Source organism: Canis aureus, chromosome 1, assembly GCF_053574225.1.
Source record: "Canis aureus isolate CA01 chromosome 1, VMU_Caureus_v.1.0, whole genome shotgun sequence".
Taxonomy (NCBI): Eukaryota; Metazoa; Chordata; class Mammalia; order Carnivora; family Canidae; genus Canis; species Canis aureus.
This window is the reverse complement of record NC_135611.1, coordinates 13,669,496-13,690,620: the sequence shown is the minus strand read 5'-3', so window position 1 is coordinate 13,690,620 and position 21,125 is coordinate 13,669,496. Positions and strand designations below refer to the sequence as shown.

At 39.0% G+C, this 21,125-nt stretch overlaps 1 long non-coding RNA gene across 3 annotated transcripts in view; it reads right to left on the bottom strand.

The window, feature by feature from the left end:
• The window catches only part of LOC144308218 (uncharacterized), a 54,966-nt gene that overhangs the window by 19,032 nt on the left and 14,809 nt on the right, over positions 1–21,125 (bottom strand). For 2 of the 3 annotated variants that reach the window (XR_013374792.1, XR_013374795.1), the window contains exon 2: positions 1,217–1,381. The exons of the other annotated variant lie outside the window; for it this stretch is intronic. This is a non-coding gene — a long non-coding RNA (uncharacterized LOC144308218). The remainder of the gene's footprint in view (positions 1–1,216; positions 1,382–21,125) is intronic. 3 annotated transcript variants of the gene reach the window in all.

Genomic DNA, 21,125 nt, shown 5'->3' with positions numbered 1-21,125 from the left:
CTGATTTGTGACCTAACACATGATCTGTTCTGGAGAATGTCCATGTGCATTTGAAAGGAATGTGTATTCTGGTGTTTTAGGAGGGAATGCTCTGAATATATCTGTTCAGTCCATCTGGTCCAGTGTGTCATTCAAAGCCACTGTATCCTTGTTTTCTATTTATCCATTGCTGTGAGTAAGGTGTTAAAGTCCCATACTATTATTGTATTATTATCACTTAGTTCGTTTATGTTTGTTATGAATCTTTTTATATATTTGCGTACTCCTTTGTTGGGTGCATAGATATTTACAATTGTTAGATCTTCTTATTGGATTTTTCCCTTTATTATGATATACTGCCCTTCTTTATCTCATTACAGTCTTTGTTTTAAACTCTAGTTTTTCTGATGTAAGTATCACTACTCTGGCTTTCTTTTGGCATCCATTTGAATGATAAATGTTTCCCCGTACCCTCACTTTCAACCTGCTGATGACTTTGGTCTAAAATGAGTCTCTTAGGGATGCCTGGGTGGCTCAGTGGTTGAGCCTTCAGCTTAGAGTCCCAGAGTCCCTTAGAGTCTCAGAGTCCCGGGATCAAGTCCCACATTGGGCTTCCGGCATGGAGCCTGCTTCTCCCTCTGCATATGTCTCTGTCTCTCTTTCTCTGTGTTTCTCATGAATAAATAAATAAAATATTTTCAAAAAAGTAGAAAAAAATTGAGTCTCTTATAGGCAGAATTTAGATGGGTCTTTTTTTTTTTTTTCCCATTCTGACACCTTATTCTTTTGATTCAGAGTAATTAGTGATAGATATATATATTTACCATTTTATTACTTGTTTTGTCATTGTTTGGATATTTTCTCTGATCCCTTTTTATCTTTCTCACTTTAGATCTTTCTTTTCCACTCAAAGAGTTCCCTTTAATATTTCTTGCAGGGCTGGTTTAGTGTCACAAATTCCATTAGACATTTCATACTCATGGACTGGGAAGAACAAATATTGTTAAAATGTCTATAGTACCCAGAGCAATCTACAGATTTAATGCAATCCTTATCAAAATACCAACAGCATTTTTCACAGCGCTAGAATAAATAATCCTAAAATTTGTATGGAACCACAGAAGAATCTAAGTAGTCCAAGCAATCTTGAAAAAGCAAAGCAAAGCTGGAGGCATCATGATTCTGGACTTAACATTATATTACAAAGCTGTAGTGATCAAAATAGTATGATACTCACAAGAATAGACACATAGGGATGCCTGGGTGGCTCAGCAGTTGAGCATCTGCCTTCGGCTCAGGGCGTGATCCCAGGATCCGAGATCGAGCCCCACATCAGGCCTGCCTGTCTCTCTGCCTGTGTTTCTGCCTCTCTGTGTGTCTCTCGCGAATAAATAAAGAAAATCTTAAAAGAAAAAAAAAAAAAGAATAGACACATAGATCAATGGAACAAATAGAAAACCCAGAAATGAACCTGCAACTATATGGCCAATTAATCTTCAACAAAGCCAGAAAGAATATCCAATGGGAAAAAGACAGTCTCTTCAACAAATGGTGTTGGGAAAACTGGACAGCCACATGCAAGAGAATGAAACTGGACCACTTTCTTACACTATACACAAAAGTAAATTCAAAATGGATTACAGATCTAAATGTGAGACCTGAAACCATAAAAATCCTAGAGGAGAACACTGGCAGTGACCTCTTTGATATTGGCCATAGGAACTTTCTAGGTATGCCTCCTGAGGCAAGGAAAACAAAAGCAAAAATAAACTACTCCGACATCAACAAGATAAAAACTTCTGGGCAGCCTGGGTGGGTGGCTCAGTGGTTTAGCGCCACCTTCCGCCCAGGGCCTGATCCTGGAGACCCGGGTCCGGTCCCATGTCGGTCTCCCTGCATGGAGCCTGCTTCTCCCTCTGCCTGTGTCTCTGCCTCTCTCTTTCTGTGTGTCTCTCATGAATAAATGAATAAAATCTTAAAAAAAAAGATAAAAAACTTCTGCAACAATGAAGGAAATGATCAACAAAACTGAAAGGCAGCCTATGGAGTGGGAGAAGATATTTGCAAATGACATACCTGATAAAGGGTTAGTATCCAAAATCTATACAGTACTTATAAAACTCAACATTCCTAAAATGAACAGTCCAGTTAAGAAACACTTTTCGTGATAAATACCAAGTATTGTATGGAAATGCTGAATCACTATATTATATACCTGAAACTAATATTACACTGTATGTTAACTCACTGGAATTTAACTAAAAAACAATAAAAAGAATAAAAGGAAATTAAGTCTACCTTCAAAACAAAAAAGCACCACATATATAAAAGGAACTATTTGATTAGTTTACATACTGTGTACACGCCAGCATAATCAAGATACCAAATATTTCCATCAGCCTCTAGTATTTCCTCAGGTCTTTTTGCAATCCATCCTGTCTCCATCTCCATTCTTAAACAACCGCTAATCTGCTTTCTATTGCTCTAGATGAGTCTGCTTTTACTAGAATTCTGTATAAATGGAATAATACAGCATCTACTCTTTTGTGTCTGGCTTCTTTTACTCAACCTAATGATTTCCAGATTCATTTAAAGTCATGTGAGTCAGGCAGCCCGGGTGGCTCAGCGTTTTAGCGCCGCCTTCAGCCCAGTGTGTGATCCTGGAGACCCGGGATGGAGTCCCACATCAAGCTCCCTGTCTGGAGCCTGCTTCTCCCTCTGCCTGTGTCTCTACCTCTCTCTGTGTGTCACTCATGAATAAGTAAATAAAATATTCTAAAAAATAAAATAGTAGATATATCACAAAAGAAAATAAGGCAGGTGGCCAATAAGTACATGAAAAGATACTGAATATCAATAGTTCTCAGAGAAATGATAAATGTGTATTCTAATGCCTCTGAAATTGGGTTCCATCTTACAATTAATGAGCTTGCAAATGATGTACTTCTTCTTGTGCACAATTAATATTTTTATTTTTAGATACTATTATTGAGTACCAAGGTTTGGTAGTGTTCTAAGCACTGTGCACACATTATTTCATTTAATCTTCACAAAACTCTATGAAGAGGCGCTATAATTACTCATCTTTGCAAATGAGTCAATTGAAGCTCAGCAAGTTTAAGTAACTTGCCCCAAGCAGCTATTAAGTGACAAAACCAGGCTTGGAATCCACTATCTACCTCTATAGCCCACAGGTTTAAGTATTAATGCTGTTCTTTTATTACCCCATTGATGGTAGATTTTCAGGGGAGAACATGTAAGAAAACAGAACCTTCCCTAAGTCCTGATATTACCTTATTCCATTACATTTTGTTGGGCATTAAGTGAGTCACTATAAGTTAAGTACCTAATATTCAATAGGTATACTACATAAATGCTAATTCCCTTTCTTCCATCTATTTTGAGACCTTTTCTTAAATTGCCAAAATACGGAGCATGAGCTCTTAGAGGCTGGTAGCCATGAGAAATAAATTGCCAAAATATATATTTGAAAATTACATGATTCATCTAACTTAAGCCAGGTTTTATTTATCCCTCTTTTCTTTAATATTTTTACAGCTGTCTTTTATGTGAAAGCACTTGAATTGTACAATATTCTTTATCAATGGTTCTCAGCCAGGAGAGGTTTTTATCTCTCAGGTGACTTTTGGCAATGTCTGGAGACATTTTTGTCAATTTGGGAGTCTGAGAGGAGGGCCAATAGATCATGGAAGCAAAAATGCTGCTAAATATCCTATGGTACAGGACAGCCCCACAACAAAGAATCATCCAGCCCAAAATATCAGTAGCACCAAGTTTGGGAAATCCCACCTAATGCAAGCATTCTTTCTTGACATTAGTTAACAGTGACTTGCTGTAGGAAATTAAAGAGGAGGAAGACGCGGTCCCTGTTAGCACATTTAATCCAATCTGATGAAGGAATTTAAAAACAACAGCAACAACAACAACTGTAGGGGCACCTGGGTGGTGCAATTGGTTAAGCGTCCAACTCCTGGTTTTGGCTCAGGTCATGACTTCACAGTCGTGAGATCAAGCCCTACCTCCAGCCCCATGCTCGGCTTGAGATTCTCTCTACCTCTCCCTCTGCTCCTCCCATTCATGTCTAATCTGTCTCTCAAATAAAGAAATAAATCTTTTTAAAAAACATCTAATGTTAAGAACAATATAATGAATGCCACGATAGACAATAATAGAATGTTTTAAGGCTTTCAGGAAGGGAATATAACTAGATAATCCAGTCGAGAAAACCAAGAAGTGCTCTGAGAGGATTAAGTATGGAAATACCCTTCTTTCTTAATGAAAACAAAAGTGGGTTTCCGCATGTATGGTAATAGAAGATAATTCCTGGTTGCCAAACATCATCTACCTTTTGATACTCTGAAACTTGATTAGGACAAGGCTGAAACTGTTTTAAGAGACTTAAGAAAAGTGGTATAGTCAACTGAGTAGAGCCATGTGAAACTAGACGGTGTGTCATGCAGTATGCTTTCTCTCTGGGGCTTGGAGGTGCATCCCCTGCTGATCTCGGGCTCTCTGGCCCTCAGCCCCTAACACCCACCACCCCAAAGCACAAATCCAGGAATTGGAATGCCCTTAACTCTGCCCTGAGAGAATGGGAGTTCCAGCTCTGATCCTCACTGGCTGTGTAGCCTAAATGGCTTCTAAAGTGCAGTTTTCTCCTCTGAAATGGAGAAACAATAGTACTAATGCATTGGTTATTGTAAACATTAAACCAAGATTACATGTAAATCCCTCAGTACTGTGAATGCCTGTGGTTGCTACTCAACAACCGTTCTTATGCAACAACAGTTATTTATCACTATGCTGTTGTTGTTATTGTTATTAATTCAATAAATCTTGTGCTCTCTTCATTGGAAAAACAGACTATATATAGGTATGAAAATAGGGGAAGCACAAATAAGGAAGCATCAATGGAAGAGGACTATGGGCTGAAGCAGGAAGGAGGACATGCTTCCTGGAGGGCTCCCCGAGAAGGTGCCCGCATGGATGTGGAAGATGGCTTAGGGTAGCCAGGGAGCTTGATTGAGCACTATGAGAAATAGTTCAATGGAATGAAAATCACTCAACATTCACTGGATACTTGCTTTACTTGAAGCAAAGTCAACTACAGCATACTGTAAAATCATAGCCAAGAGTGTAAGACAGACAAGGAAACCACCATCTGTTTGGATCTGGGGTACTAGTAGGGAACCAGGTGTGTGGTGAGGGGTCAGGGGTAGTTCTCAGCCCAGGAAATGGTTATATCTAGGGCAAGGAACAAGAAGAACTGAAGTCAGATGTGAACTGTTTACCCAAAAAAGAGCAAAAGGGGAAATTTAAGAATTGTAAAAAAAAAAAAAAAAGAAAGAAAGAAAGAAAGAAAGAAAGAAAGAAAGAAAGAAGAAAGAAAAAGAATGAATCGCTAAGGTCCAAGGAAGCCAAAAAGCAGTTATGAGAATTGGAATATGGAGCCAGAAAGTGGGAGTCAGGAAGGAATACACAGGTTTAAACAAGTTAAGAGTAGTTGGGTGAGGTGGGGTGGGGAATAGGGAGAGGTGATTACTCTGCTCAGCTGTTTGTGGCCATAGATGAGTTTTATGACCATAATAGAACACTCTCCAGTTAAAATAACCTAAACCACCATTTTAAATTGAATTAAAAATGTGTAATGATTTATTAACTTCATCGTATAAATAATAAAAATAAGTTAATAAATCATTACAATAATGAATTGTTAATGCATGAGTCTTCACACAATGTTCCCCACCCCTGCTTCCCTCCATTCTGTCTGCTATTAGGTGGGGAGCTTTCTTGCTTCATGGATTCACTTCCAGGCAGGAGAGGCTGAGTAATGCATATAACAAAGAGGAAATGAAAAGAAGCCAGAGGGTAAACGAACTGATACAGTCCTTTAGGGCTGATAAAAAGGAAGCGAGGAGAGAGGCCAATGACTTGTCATCTTAGCAAGGGGTTCTGAATGGATGATTGACGCAGAGCGGGAGCTGGAGCCATAGGAAGAGGGGTGAGAAGAGAATGGTCAAGGGACTTACCAGGAGGTGCTCTGGGCTGCCGGGGGAAACCCTTCAGTGTTCTCCCAGGAGATCAAGGCAAAGGGTACAATTGCTTGATTATTTCTGGTCACTGCACTGTCAGGACAGGCTATACTATGGGCCACACATTTCTGGTGGTGTTGTGGTAAACACGGACGGGCTTTATCTGGGTGGAAGCTGGGGGAATGGGCATCAAAGGAAGACCGAGAGACACAAACACTCAGAAAGGGAGAGAAAAAGTTAGCTTTAGGCTTCCTGAGGAAATAATGTGCAAAATTATCATGGTTTCTGAATTTCCATGAATCCATTCACAGAGAGGAAAGAACTTTCATACACTCCTATTATATTCACGAGGGCTTCAGATATCAATATGGCAAAATTCATAAAGACTCTAGTTTCTCCTAAGGGGTCCAGGTTTATTCAGGGTCTTAGTCTTTGAGAGACCATAGCCAGATCTGACAGACAGTGTTATTAATGACCTCAGGATGCCGTCTGTCTCTCCTCGGACATGAGGTGCATAATCCCAGTGGAAGCAAGGAAAAGTCTCAGTCTTTGTTTCCACACTAATGAGGCTTCATAGTCTCTTACGAAAGCATGAAGGAATAATTAGAAGTAACTAAAGTGGGACAAGGCTACGAAAAACCACTAAACAAGAGAAAATTGCGTGAAGAACCAGTGGATGGAAACAGCAATGCAAAATATAAGACACAGAGACTCACTTGCCATTCCCAGAGAGTGTTTTAAGCAAACATCCTTTGTCACCCACTTCATTCCTTTGTAAGCCAACATACGATGCTTCAAACTCCTCCTCAGAGATGGAAATTGTCAGTACAGCAAAACATTTGTTTCACCTTTTTAATGTTTGGGTGTTTCTTTGATCGACTGTGTCTATAATTTCATTATTTCACATTGTGTCCGCATGAGCCATGATATACTCTGACCTTCTGCCTCATTTCTTATTACGCTATGCAATAATTTGAGGGACCATAATAAGATTTTGTGAGCATTTTCTTCATAATGCTCCGTGTAAATCCCGAATGACGATGCTCGAATCCACATGCGTCTGCCGGGCCTGCATTCCAAACATGTTGCAAGAATACGTGCACCGTGGGGTTGCTACACCATCCAGCAGCTGTGTGAAGTCCTGCCATTGCAAATATGCAGGAAATGGGCTTGCGTGTGGAGCCATCTTCCTGTCTTTCCTCATGATTAGAAAGCTGTATTACCAGGGAGTGCCGGGTCAGCAGCTCTGTGTTGATGTGGCAATTTACTAGATATTCTGGTGTTCTTTCCTGGAGTCGGGGTGGGAGGGGGTGGGGGGTGAAAGGGACTAGGACAGCCATGCCAACTACTGAGGTCTTCAGATCTGTGTGTTTTTTTAAAAAATATTTTTATTCATTTATTCATGAGAGACAGAGAGAGAAAGAGAGAGAGAGAGAGAGAGACAGAGGCAGAGACACAGGCAGAGGGAGAAGCAGGCTCCACGCAGGAAGCCCGATGCGGGACTTGATCCCGGGATTCCAGGATCACGCCCTGTGCGGAAGGCAGGTGCTAAACCGCTGAGCCACACAGGGATCCCCCAGTTCAGATCTATGTTAAAAGAGTGAGATCTGAGGGCATTTGTTGCTGAACCTTCTGTACCTCTGGGGATCCCAGTAGTACTGGGGGGTTTAGAGGTGTGGGTGGAAATGGGACTGCCCTACTTGGGCAGGCATTTGTGTAGGAGGGGGGCTCCAGTTCTACTGTGACCACATGATCTGAAAATCAGATAAGGTTTTAAATCAACTTTCTTTTTTAAAAAAAAAAAAGGTTTTATTTATTCATGAGAGATACACAGAGAGAGAGAGAGAGAGAGAGAGAGAGGCAGAGACACAGGCAGAGGGCGAAGCAGACTCCATGCAGGGAGCCTGACATGGGACTCGATCCTGGGACTCCAAGATCACGCCCTGGGCTGAAGGCAGCGCTAAACTGCTGAGCCACCCAGGCTGCTCTAAATCAACTTTCTTGAGAAATTTGATTCAGTCATACAAGGCATTCTGTTTGCCAAAACTAAAACAATTTAGTAAAGACTTTGGTGTCCTTTATTCAAGGGAAACAATGGGTGCATCACAGGCAGTGGAGCACCGTTCTGGAGGGAGAGGCAAGAGTGAAGTTTATGGCGCCTTAGGAGAGATGGGTAACAGGGCAGGACTGGCTAGGAGGCTGGGGATTACGTTAGAAGGCCGGCGGGTCCTGTTTTCTAGGGTAAGGTGAGCTAGCTAAGGCTGAGTGGCAGCACTGTGACTGGTCTGTGTTCGCTTTCCTTGACAGGCATTTCCTCTTAAGTGCAGGCTGACTTTGGTTTAGATTTGTGAGGTGGGCCAGGCCAGTGGGTAGGGCCTCCATTTTGTGGGCCCAGATATATAAATTACCTTCATCAAATTAAAATTGACAAAGCACCTACCACATGCCAGGTGCTATGCTGGGTGCTGGCACACAGCAGCACAGTCCCTTCAGGTGGGGTTTTTCTATTATTCATCTCTCTCTTGGAGAAGGCCACCTGTTTTAGGTTGCATTCTCTCTGAAACAGACCTCAAGCCTATGATTCTTGGAAAAGTGATTTCCCTTTGGGGGAAACCAGGAATGGCTCAGGGGGATGAGGAAGGAGAAACAGCCAAATGAGGGTGGAATTTCAGGTGAAGTCCCAGACTTGGCCTGACCCCACGGGGAGCTCTAGAACGTAACACTCAGAACATAGAAATTGGGCTTTTGTATTCTCACATCTGTCAGCTACTGGCTGTGGGCCTTTCCTGGGAGATGTAAAACTCACAGGTACTCCCAGTTCTCATTACTGAAGACATGGCTTTGGCATCCACTGGAAAGTTTCTGAATGTTCCAGATGCAAGCCATTAGCAGCAAGTGGACAGAAGCTGGGGATGAGCATACAGGCAAAGCACCAACAGTGTCCACCACACTCATCAGTGGGGGAGGTTGTAGACAGGACATAAAGAAGGAAAGAGCACCCAGAGCTTTGCTACTTAAAGTGTGGCCTCAGAGCAGTGGCATCTGGTCTAACAAGGATCCATCAATGAGGAACCTGTTAGAATGGTGCAATCTCAGGCCTCATCTAAGACCTGGTTTATCAGAATCTGAATATTAAGATCTCTGGGAGATAGGTATGCACATTAACTTCCAAGAAACCTGGCTCCAGAGTGTTAGAAAAAATGATTTACTGACCTCCCTAACTGGCAGGAATAAGCATCGCGATGCTTATGCAATATGATGGGCTTGGAAAGCTCTTTGTCTCAGGTCTTCTGGCCCAGTAACTGAAACCAGGGGCAAGAGAATGCATTCCTGGCTGAGAGCAGGGCAGTACCTACTTGGTTACCCTGAGCCCTATCACGCCAGGCTTGCAGGGAGGTGGAGGAGAGGATGAGGAGGAAGGGTTTGGGTGCTGACATAGGAAGGGAAAGTATAAACGAAGGCAAGATTTAGAGCTGACCCCACAATTTAAGCTTGAAAACATATTGAAAAGTCGCAGCAGGTAAATCACTTGACTCAGATATGCATCATTAAGGAGTCATGACACAACTCATGCATGAGGAGAAACCTCTGGGGTAAAATATGTTGGTCACCAGAAGGCCCCCAATAGTACAAAAATGTCTCTTCCGCAACACTGAAAATTCCTGCAATCAGAGTCACAATGCCATCAGTCCCATGACACCATCTGCGGAGGGACACATGTCTGGAGGGCTGCTTGCTGGACAAGCAAGTGGGACATCTGGTTAGAGACACAGATTACAGACACTCATTTAACCTCAGGACGTTCCTAAAATCATGTGAGAAAATAACGGTTTTCTTATTTTGGCTGCTGTTGGTTTAAAGCAGTTAAGTTAGGAAGATGAAGGGAATTGAAGAGAATATAACAGCAGTAGCTTTTTGGAGGCTAAAAGAGTAGATTGGTTATTATGGGTGATAATTGGCTTGGAAGAACCAAGATCATTGAGTCCTAGAGAATGAGCAATGGGGAAGGCTGATAATCAATTTCATGTGCCAGCAGAATGTCTGTAAAGGCTGAAGAATTAGCAGCACTAGGATGGAAGCTTGAAGCAGAAACAGACCAGTGGGACAATTGATAGTCGGTTTGACATTCAGATCCGTTTCCACCACCCATGCAGCCAGTGCTGCCCCTCCCTGTCCAGGAAGACTGGCAGGTGACTGGAGGCTGATTCTCTAGAGACAGTGAACCAGATGGTCGCCTTCAGATAGTAGTACACTGGACACGGCTAAGATCAGGGTTGCTGTAATGACGTAAGAGGAGTAAGTGCAAGTTTAAATTCTGAACTGTGCAGGTCCCCCTGGGCCCCAGAAATCCAGTAGTCATTATCTTGCAGCTAGGAGGAGGCCAAAACGGTCTTCTCTGGGCATCTGAAGATAATAATACTGGGGATCGCCCAAAGAAACAGCCTAGCTAGATCATTCTACATTCTACATTTCTCTCCTTTCCTCCCTGGTTCCTTTCTAAACAGAGTTTCCACTTAACTTTTTGATGCCCCACTACTCTAAAACAGTAGACTGACAAGTATCCCCATGCGTTTAAGAAAGGCATCTAAAATGAAAGAACAACATCAAAGCATTTTCTGTGTTAGAGATGCTTCTCTCAACAGCTGTCCGGAAGGGCTGGGAAACAGCCCAGAAGCTAAAAGAGTTAATGTTCCACAGAATAACTTGGACCAGAGAGACCAGAGAATAGAATAAGCCCATAGAGAATAGAATAACCCCTCTCAGTTTCACTTTGAAAGGCTGTTCCAACAGGTGCTATTTTCATACAGCTTCTCTGAGATGAATGAGATGTGTGAATCTGGCTGGGTTTTCAAGCTCTGGCCAACAAGGTAATAGCTTTCCTTCTTCCTCTGTATCACTTTCCTTCTCTCTTCCTCTCGATGCCCTGGAATGGGACCCAATGATAACCATTAGCACGCGAGCTTTGCCCTAGGCTCTTTTGCTGGACAACATCAGATACTACACCCAGGTCTGAGAATGGCCATCAAGAGCAGACTGTTCACCCTCTACCTACTGATTCACACGGGACAATGGAGAAACTAAAAGTAGGCTTTTATTGCATTAAGATACTGATTTTTATTTTACTTTTATTATAGAAGATTTCAAATACATACAAAAGTAGAGATACCAATTTCATGAGCTTCCATATACTCACCAGCTAGCTCTACTTATGATCACTCAAGGTCTCTTCCTCTACTCTCTTTCTCCCTCAACTTTGAACTTAGATGAACTTAGAATCTGCCTTGACACAAATTCTAGGCATCATCCCATGTTTTCCGCAAACATTTCAGTACATCTCACTAAAGGTAAGGACTCTTTAAAATCATAAAACAATATCTTTATCATAACTGAAACATTAAGTAATTTCTTCCTGCCATCAGAAAGCCCATCATTCTTTAAATTTCTCTACTTGATTCTTAATTTTCTCCTTTTGTAGTTGGTTAATTCAAATAAGTTCACAAATTTCAATTATATATAAAATCTCTTTCAATCTAGATTTCTTTTTATCCTAAAATTACAAGTTTTGAAGAAAATTATTAACCTGTCTTAAATATATTCCCATGAAATTCCATAGTTTTGTTGGTGTATTCTTTAGTGTTTTTCCCTTAAAGTATCATTTTAACTCATGAATTTTAATATACTTGAAATGTTTAAATTCATTGCCACTATCATTTCTTTTTCATGCTCAAGTTGCCTTATTTTTGGTTAGTGGGAGCTTTTTCATGTTGGTTTCCGGGTCCTTTTGACACGACCCTAGTAGTCTTTAATGGCTTCTTTGCTTTCTGGCATAACAACATGTTTAGACTCATCCTGTATTTTTCCTGCCCCAGACCTAGAATCAATTATTTTCTTCAAGTAGCCCTAGTCCTCTATAGCAACAAAAGTTTTAGAAGCTACTATAGGAGAATATTTTTCTAACTCTGAGATAGGAAAAAAATGTCCCTAAAAACACAAAATGCTAAGCATGTAAGAAAATACAGATATATTTAACAGCATCAAGAGACATCTTAAAATTTGTAAAAATGCCAAATTAGAACATTTTTGCATCATATATAATCAACACTATATAGAAAGAACTCTGATAAGTTAGTACGAAAAAGAAAAAAATCTTCCCCAAACTTTCCCTGACCAAAAGTAAATTTCAAATAAAAATTTCACAGAAGAGGAAATCCACATCATCACAGTGTTAGGAAAGGATGTTCAACCTCTTTGGCAATCAGGGAAATGTAAGTTATGACATATCATCTTATCTGTGGTAAATAGTCAAGAGTTAAGAAATTTGACAATATCGAGTGCTGTCGAGGTGCATATTGGGGATGTTTTTGTATAGTGCTGAAGAGAATATGTATTAGAAAACCACATCAGAAGACAAAAACTGGAACCAAGTTAAATATGTACTGATAGGATGATGGATAAAAAATTTGTGATACTCTATTTCATTCAATTAATTGCTATTCAGTGGAATAGCAGTGAAAAAATGAACTACACCTAGAAACCACCTGACTTTGAGAAACATAAGATGGAATGGAACAACCAAGATGAAAAAGACATAGAATATGTAGGATTTTTATAAACAGTTTGATGTTGTGTTGTATACACCTCGAGAGACTCTTGCATTATCTGTGTATGTATGCAGACTTTCCCTAGGGCAGTAGTCCGCAAACTACAGCATATGGCCCACCATATGTTTTTGCAAGTAAAATCATATTTGAAGACTGCCACACCCATTTATTCATGTCTGTTTTCCCACCACAACAGGATAACGGTAATAGAGACCATATGGCCCACAGAAACTAAAATATTTGCTATCTGGCCCTTTACCAAACACATTTGCTGGATGCCCCCCACCCCACTTCTCTAGAGTATGTGCAAGATAGTGCCAAATTTTAATTAAGCTCACACACAAGCAAAGATAACCTATTATTTTATCAGATTTTCTCGGTAAGGATATACAAATAAAACTAGAGAATGATGAATAAAAATTCAAAATTGTGTTTGCCTCAGGTAGCATTCAGAAAGAAGGTAGAGGGTGAAACTGGGGAGAAACCCATGGTAAATAGAAATTAATGGCACTATTCCCTTCTATGTATTAAATAATATATTAAAAATATAACAAGAATACATTTAAAAAACAAAAATAAATAATTCCAGAAAATTTCTTAGAACTGAATGACATAATCTTCCAGATTAAAAAGGGCCTGAGTACCAGTAAAATTGGATGAAAGTAAGCCCATCCCAAAGCACATCATTATGAAATTTCAGGACGTTGGAGACAGAGAAATTCTGTAAGCTTCCAGAGATCAAAGGTAAGGTCATATATACAAGATCAGAAATTAGAACAACCTTTGAGTTTTTAATAGCAAAGCTGAATTTGAGAATACGGCAGAAAATACCTATTGGCATTTTGGATGGAAAATGCTTTTTAGTCTAGAATTCTATACATCACCAAACTAGTAATTTAGTACAGGAGAGAGAAAAATCATTTTCAGATGTTCAAGATCTAAAAAGCCTCATTCCCCGTCTCTTTGCTCAAGTTGTTGATGGAGCTTGTGCTCCCCCAAATCGAGTCAGTGAAACAAAAAGAGGATGACAAAGGATGTTGGAAGAGAATCCAATCCAAAAGAGATAAGAATAAAAAAAAAAAAAAACTCAGATTCTAGGTCATCACAAGAGGACAACAGACTTTCAGGAGCATTGAGAGCAACTGTTTTGGTCTGCACCAGATCAGAGGCTCTGAGCATCATCATTTTTAAAAACGTAATTGATTCGATATCTCAAGCATTTGAATGTATTTTTTTTCCAGTTTTATTGAGAAATAATTGACATACATCTCTGGAAGTTTAAGATGTACAGTGTGATGGTTTAATTTACATATATGGTGAAATGATTACAAGTTCAGCTAACATCCACCTTCTCCTATAGATACAATTTTTAAAAAAAGGAAGACGAAAAGAATAAAGGAAACAAATTTTCTCCTTAGGGTGGTTGAATACTTAGCATTTACTCTCTAACCAATTTTCTGATATATCAGACGGCAGTGTTAATGACATGTCATGTTGTACATTCATCTAGTCCTCAGTTATTGTAAGTGGAAGTTTGTGCCTTCTGACCACCTTTTTTCAATTCCTCTTCCCCTCACTCCTGATCTCTGGTAAACACAAGCCTGATATCTTTTCCTATGAGTTTTTCTTTCTTTTTTTTTTTTAAGACTCCATATATAAGACAATATATTATTTCTCTTTTTCTATCTGACTTATTTCACTTACCATAATGCCCTGTGGGCCCATCCATGTTGCAATGGTCCTACCATTCTTCATTTTTTATGGCTAACTAAATATTCCAGCGTGTGTGTGTGTGTGTGTATACACATATACAAAACCACAATTTATCCATTCATCCATCAATAAACACTTAGATTGTTTCCATTTCTTGCCTATTATAAATAATGCTACTATGAACTTGGGGGTGCAGATATCTTCTTGAGTTAGTGTTTTCATTACCTTTGGATATATTCCCAGAAGTGGAATTGCTGGTTCATACGGTAGCTCTATTTTTAATTTTTTGAGAAACTCTTTACTGCTATCCATAGAGGCTGCACCAATTTACAATCCCAACAACAGTGTACAAGGATGCCCTTTCTTTTCTCCACAACCTCACAAACACTTGTTATCTCTTCTCTTTTGATGGCAGGGGGTGATATCACACTGCAGTTTTAATTTGCACATCCCTAAGAACAAGTGATGTTGAGCATCTTTCATACCTGCCTTTAGTATATCTTTTATACATATTTCTTTGGAGAAATGTCTATTCAGGTCCTCTGCCCATTTTAAAAATTGGGTTATTTGATTTTTTGCTACTGAGTTTCATTACTTCTTTATATATTTTGGATATTAACCCTTATCAGATATATGGTTTGCCAATACTTTTTCCCATTCTAAAGGTTGTCTTTCCACTTCATTGATGGTTTCTTTTGCTGTACAGATGCTTTTTAGTTTGATGTAGTCCAATTTGTTTTGTATTTTATTGCTTGTGCTTATAGGTGTCATATCCAAAAAATCAGTACCAAGACCTTTCTCAAGGAGCTTTGTTCCTATTTTTTTTTAGGAGTTTCATTGTTTTAGGTCTTCCATTTAAGTCTTTAATCCATTTCAAGTCAATTTTTGTGAGTGGTGTAAGCTACGGGTCATTTCATTCTTTTTTGTTGTTGTATTTTTTATTGGAGTTCGATTTGCCAACAGAGAGTATAACACCCAGTGTTCATCCCGTCAAATGCCCCACTCAGTGCCTGTCACCCAGTCACCCCAACCCCCCACCCACCTCCCTTCCACTGCCCCTTGTTCGTTTCCCAGAGTTAGGCGTCTCTCAGGTTTTGTCACCCTCTCTGATTTTTCCCGCTCATTTTTTCTCCTTTACCCTATAATCCCTTTCACTATTTCTTATATTCCCCATATGAGTGAAACCATATAATGTTTGTCCTTCTCCGATTGACTTACTTCACTCAGCATAATACCCTCCAGTTCCATCCACATCCAAGCAAATGGTGGGTATTCGTCGTTTCTAATGGCTGGGTAATATTTCATTGTATATATAGACCACATTTTCTTTATCCAGTCATCCTTCAATGGACACCAAGGCTCCTTCCACAGTTTGGCTATTGTGGACATTGCTGCTGTGAACATTGGGGTGCAGGTGTCTCGGCGTTTCACTGCATCTGTACCTGGGGGTAAATCCCAGCAATGCAATTGCTGGGTCGTAGGGTAGCTCTATTTTTAACTCTTTGAGGAACCTCCACACAGTTTTCCAGAGTGGCTGTACCAGTTCACATTCCCACCAACAGGGCAAGAGGGTTCCCCTTTCCCCACATCCTCTCCAACATGTGTTGTTTCCTGTCTTGTTAATTTTCACCATTCTCACTGGTGTGAGGTGGTATCTCATTGTGGTTTTGATTTGTATTTCCCTGCGCACGTGATGCGGAACATTTTCTCATGTGCTTGTTGGCCATGTCTATGTCTTCCTCTGTGAAATATCTGTTCATGTCTTTTGCCCATTTCATGATTGGATTGTTTGTTTCTTTGCTGTTGAGTTTAATAAGTTCTTTATAGACCTTGGATACTAGCCCTTTATCTATCATTTGCAAATATCTTCTCCCATTCTGTAGGTTGTCTTTTTGTTTTGTTGACGGTTTCTTTTGCTGTGCAGAAGCTTTTCATCTTGATGAAGTCCCAATGGTTCATTTTTGCTTTTGTTTCCTTTGCCTTCATAGATGTATCTTGCAAAAAGTTGCTGTAGCCAAGTTCAGAAAGGGTGTTGCTTGTGTTCTCCTCTAGGATTTTGGTGGATTCTTGTCTCACATATAGATCTTTCATCCATTTTGAGTTTATCTTTGTGTGTGGTTGTAAGAGAATGGTCTAGTTTCATTCTTCTGCACATGGCTGTCCAATTATACCAGCACCATTTATTGAAGAGACTGTTCTTTTTCCAGTGGATAGTCTTTCCTGCTTTGTCGAATATTAGTTGACCATAAAGTTGAGGGCCCATTTCTGGGCTCTCTATTCTGTTCCGTTGATCTATGTGTCTATTTTTGTGCCAGTACCACACTGTCTTGATGATCACAGCTTTGTAGTACAACTTGAAATCTGGCATTGTGATGCCCTCGGCTCTGGTTTTCTTTTTCAGTATTCCCCTGGCTAAGACTCCACCCTAAGATTGCTGGATCTCATACAGCAATTCAGCAATGTGGCAGGATACGAAATCAATGCCCAGAAATCAGTGGCATTCCTATACACTAACAATGAGACTGAAGAAAGAGAAATTAAGGAGTCAATCCCATTTACAATTGCACCCAAAAAGATAAGATACCTAGGAATAAACCTAACCAAATAAGTTAAGGATCTATGCCCTAAAAACTACAGAAAACTTCTGAAAGGAATTGAGGAAGACACACAGATATGGAAAAATATTCCATGCTTATGAATTGGAAGAATTAATATTGTGAAAATGTTTATGCTACCCAGGGCAATTTACATGTTCAATTCAATCCCTATTAAAATACTATGGACTTTCCTCAGAGAGTTTCCTCATTCTCTTATGTGTAAGTATCCTATTATTCCGGTGCCATTTATTGAAGGGACTATCTTTTCTCCTTTGTCAAATATTAGTTGACTATATATTATTGGGTTTATTTCTGGGCTTTTGACTCTGTCACATTGATCTGTTCTTTTTTTTTCTTAAGATTTTACCCATTTATTCATGACAGACACAGAGAGTGACAGAGAGAGAGAGAGAGAGAGAGAGAGAGAGAGGCAGAGGCACAGGCAGAGGGAGAAGCAGGCTCCATGCAGGGACCCGATGTGGGACTTGATCCCGGGTCTCCAGGGTCATGCCCCAGGCTGTAGGCGGCGCTAAACCACTGGACCACCAGGGCTGCCCTGTTCTTCTGTTCTTATGCTAGTTTTGATGACCAGAACTTTATAGGATAGCTGAAATTGAGAGTGTGATACCTCCTGCTTTTTATCTCATTAAATGTATTAAGATTTATCTAGTGAATAGAGGTTTGTGTTGAGTTAGTAATAACTAATATAAAACTAAACACATTTTTAAAAGACAAGATTATTCAGAGTGTGAGGAAAGCAAAATGTACAGAAAGTACAATTATATAATATGGCCCAGCTATGAATTCCATGCACATAATCATAATAATGAAAACAGAGAATTTTGACCTAAATATAATTTAGTATTACTATATTAGAATATGGTAGGATGGGAAATGTGCACATGTGTAGTTCTAAAGGCCATGCTTATATTGCTACTTCCTAAAACAATTTTAGGAGAGATATGGAGGAAAATACTGAAAGAATTAGCTAAAGGAAGTTAAAACTAATTCTTTTAAGGAGGGAGAAATCTGAGAAGAAAAATTTTGTACCTGTTCTAATTACAATTTAAAAAATAAGTTACAAAAAGACACCATAAACCAAAGCCTAATGTATTAAATACAATACAATTGTTTAACCAACTATCCTAGAAAGTATAGCAATATCTGGAATTAGCCTTTCCCTTAAAAAGAACTAAACAAGTCACATTGAATTCATGGATGAGACGCTATCTTCTTGGTAATATCTTTAGCACATTCTGCAATCTTTCCATTCATGTGAAGCTGTTCCTCCACAAATGAGTGCTGTTTGGCAGTCAGAAAGGAAAGAAAAAGAAAAGAAAAGAAAAGAAAAGAAAAGAAAAGAAAAGAAAAGAAAAGAAAAAGAAAGCAGCTTTTGACACTCAGAAACTAGTATGAAACTTCCAGGTCATTTTGTTCTCCTATTAGACATAAACTTTATCATGGGATACCAACCTCAGACAAGTTACTCTGAGACCATGAAAAAATGAGATAAAATTGCACATTTCATAATTTTATTCAAGTACAGACAAAAGCAAGGTCACTGTGCCACCCATTAAATACCAAACACCCCTGCCTCTTACCCAAAAATGATTGATTTCTACTTCATTTACCGTTTCATCCTCCCTATAAACAAAATTTATTGAGATGCCAATCAAGGAATTACACTCCCTCCCTTTTCTAACAGCATCCTATACAGAGCAAATCCTAGCCATTAGTAAGGTGGGATGCTGGATGATGCCTTATCATGGGTAGCTTGGACAAGGGAGGGTCCAGTTTAGCACACTGATTGAGGACTTACCATTTGCTAATGACATCACTAGGCACTAGGCAAGTCAAGAATGAATAGGACATTGTCTCTGTCCTTGAGTTCCTAACAGCTCCTTAAATAATTCCAGAAACCTAGAATTATACATTTAAAAACTGAAAAGAACATGGAAGCTATTGTCCATGGAAAGAGCATTGACCTAAAACATTTGGGTTTAATTTAATATTTACCAACAATGAGGCAAATCACTTGACTACTGTTCTGTTTTCTCAGCTGTAAAACAATGATTTAACCTACTTAAACAATCACTGAAAATAATAAGATAAGATGCATTGAAGTATTTCATAATTTGTATGAGACCACTATAATGTAAAGGAAAGGAAGGCCAAAGAAGTAGAATCACCTATCCACGATCACATGACTATTATCAGATGTTAGTATAATACTCAAGCGGAGATAATTACCAAAAAGATTTCAATAGTAAAAATAATAATAGTAATAATATCAATTATTTATTATTAGACATTCTGTCTTACACTTTACATTATTTCATTTATAACAATACTTTAGTCTTGCATATATAATATATGGCTCTTTTTATATCTCTCTTACTTTATAATTTTGTGCAGAGCTGATGGAACTCATGAGCATTATTATATTTTACATGACTTTGTCAGAAATTTTGAAAATGCAGGGATGTGCTTAACTTTCTATATTAATTTAAGAAAAAAGAGGATCTTACACTTCAAGATTATGATGCTGTATTAGAAAATCATGCAATATAATTTCAATATGAGTCAGGCTAAGGGGTTATGACTCTTCATTAACATAGTGTGATGACCAGAGGTTCCTCCTTGATGGTAAAGTTTTTCAAAAAAATTTTTGAAATGAGCTTTATGTACTCATGTTCAGGCAAACAGGAACTTGTTATGAAGTAAGAGTTAAACATTTGTAACCCTAGGAGTGGGTGAGTGGATCACAAAGATGTACATACCTGAGTGCTGTGGAAAGATCTGGAACTTTCCTCAAGTAAATGGTATGGATTTATTCTTTATCCCTCCATGTATTTGGGTTTCTTAGCATCAGTTGATGAAATGTAAGACTAATGAAGTACACAGTTCTGATTAATCAAAGAGCCACTGAACTCCAAGAAGTCATTATTATAGAAAACTTAAATTACTCTACCCAGAACTATACCCTGCCTGGGTACAAAATGAAATATCACTTTCATATTAAGGCAACAAGCATATGGGTACAAATATTGAAACAATCAAGAAATATGATTGAAATAGTGTTGGAAAAGTGGGAAGAGCAAAAATCACTGAAAAATTATATCCTTTTGGAGATAGTCATTCCTTTGACTCAGACTTCAGATAAACAAGCACTCCAAAGGAATAGATTAAGTATCTGGAATGAAATGTCACACAGGCACGCACAAAACCATCACAAGTCCTGACCTGATGGAAATCTGAGATGTTCTGATCTTTTTATGATCTCATTAACCTATTCAATGTCAAATACATAAATCATTTAAATTATTTCTTTCCCTGGAGCCAATATTCTTGCAGCCCTACTACTAGCATGGTGTTTAGCAGTATCTTCAACTTTTTTTCCGTTAAAAATTATGTATTTCTGTTTGTAGGCAAGTATTCAATACAAAACTTAGAAAATTGACACAAAGTAGACTTCTTCTGTTGTGGTCTTAACCACCCCCACCCCTATCTTCTCATAGCTCTTAGCCTCCTTTCTCAGTGGTTGATACTTGCTCACTGCTTATAGCTCCTGGGGCCTCAACTCTTATGATGCCTTCATGCAAACCCTGGAGTAGAGGGGGTATTTTCCCTGCTATAGGTCTGACCCCTTTGTTTCTATTACAGCTAGCTAGGCAAGATCAAGGTCTCTGTTCCTCTGCTTATGGAGTCCTATCTCAGCACCTGCCCCTGAAGTTCTCCGAACTCTTAGAGCGGGATCCCGATATTTATCTTACATTAGTTCATGAGACTCAACCTTAACTGCTCCCTGTCCCAAAAGATAAAGTTTTCTATCTTCATACCAAAGGAGGAAGAGAAGCAAGACCCATATTTTGAGGCTATCTCAGTAGTGCTAAGGAGGATCAAAATTAGGATACAAAAGTTTGTTTCCAGTTTAGTTAAAAAAACACTAAGTAGGCATCCCCAGGGAGCACACCTTATACCAAAAGTTGTGGGTATAAAAACTGAGATATACAGCTTCTGTTCTCAAAAACTTTACAGGGAAACAAATATGTAAAAATAGAACTTAATCCAGTGTTCTAAGTACAGTAATAGAGCTGATCACAAGTGCTAACAAATTTGAGCACCTATTATGTACTAGATATTAAAGACTATTTTACAATATTTAAATTGATGTTATTAGA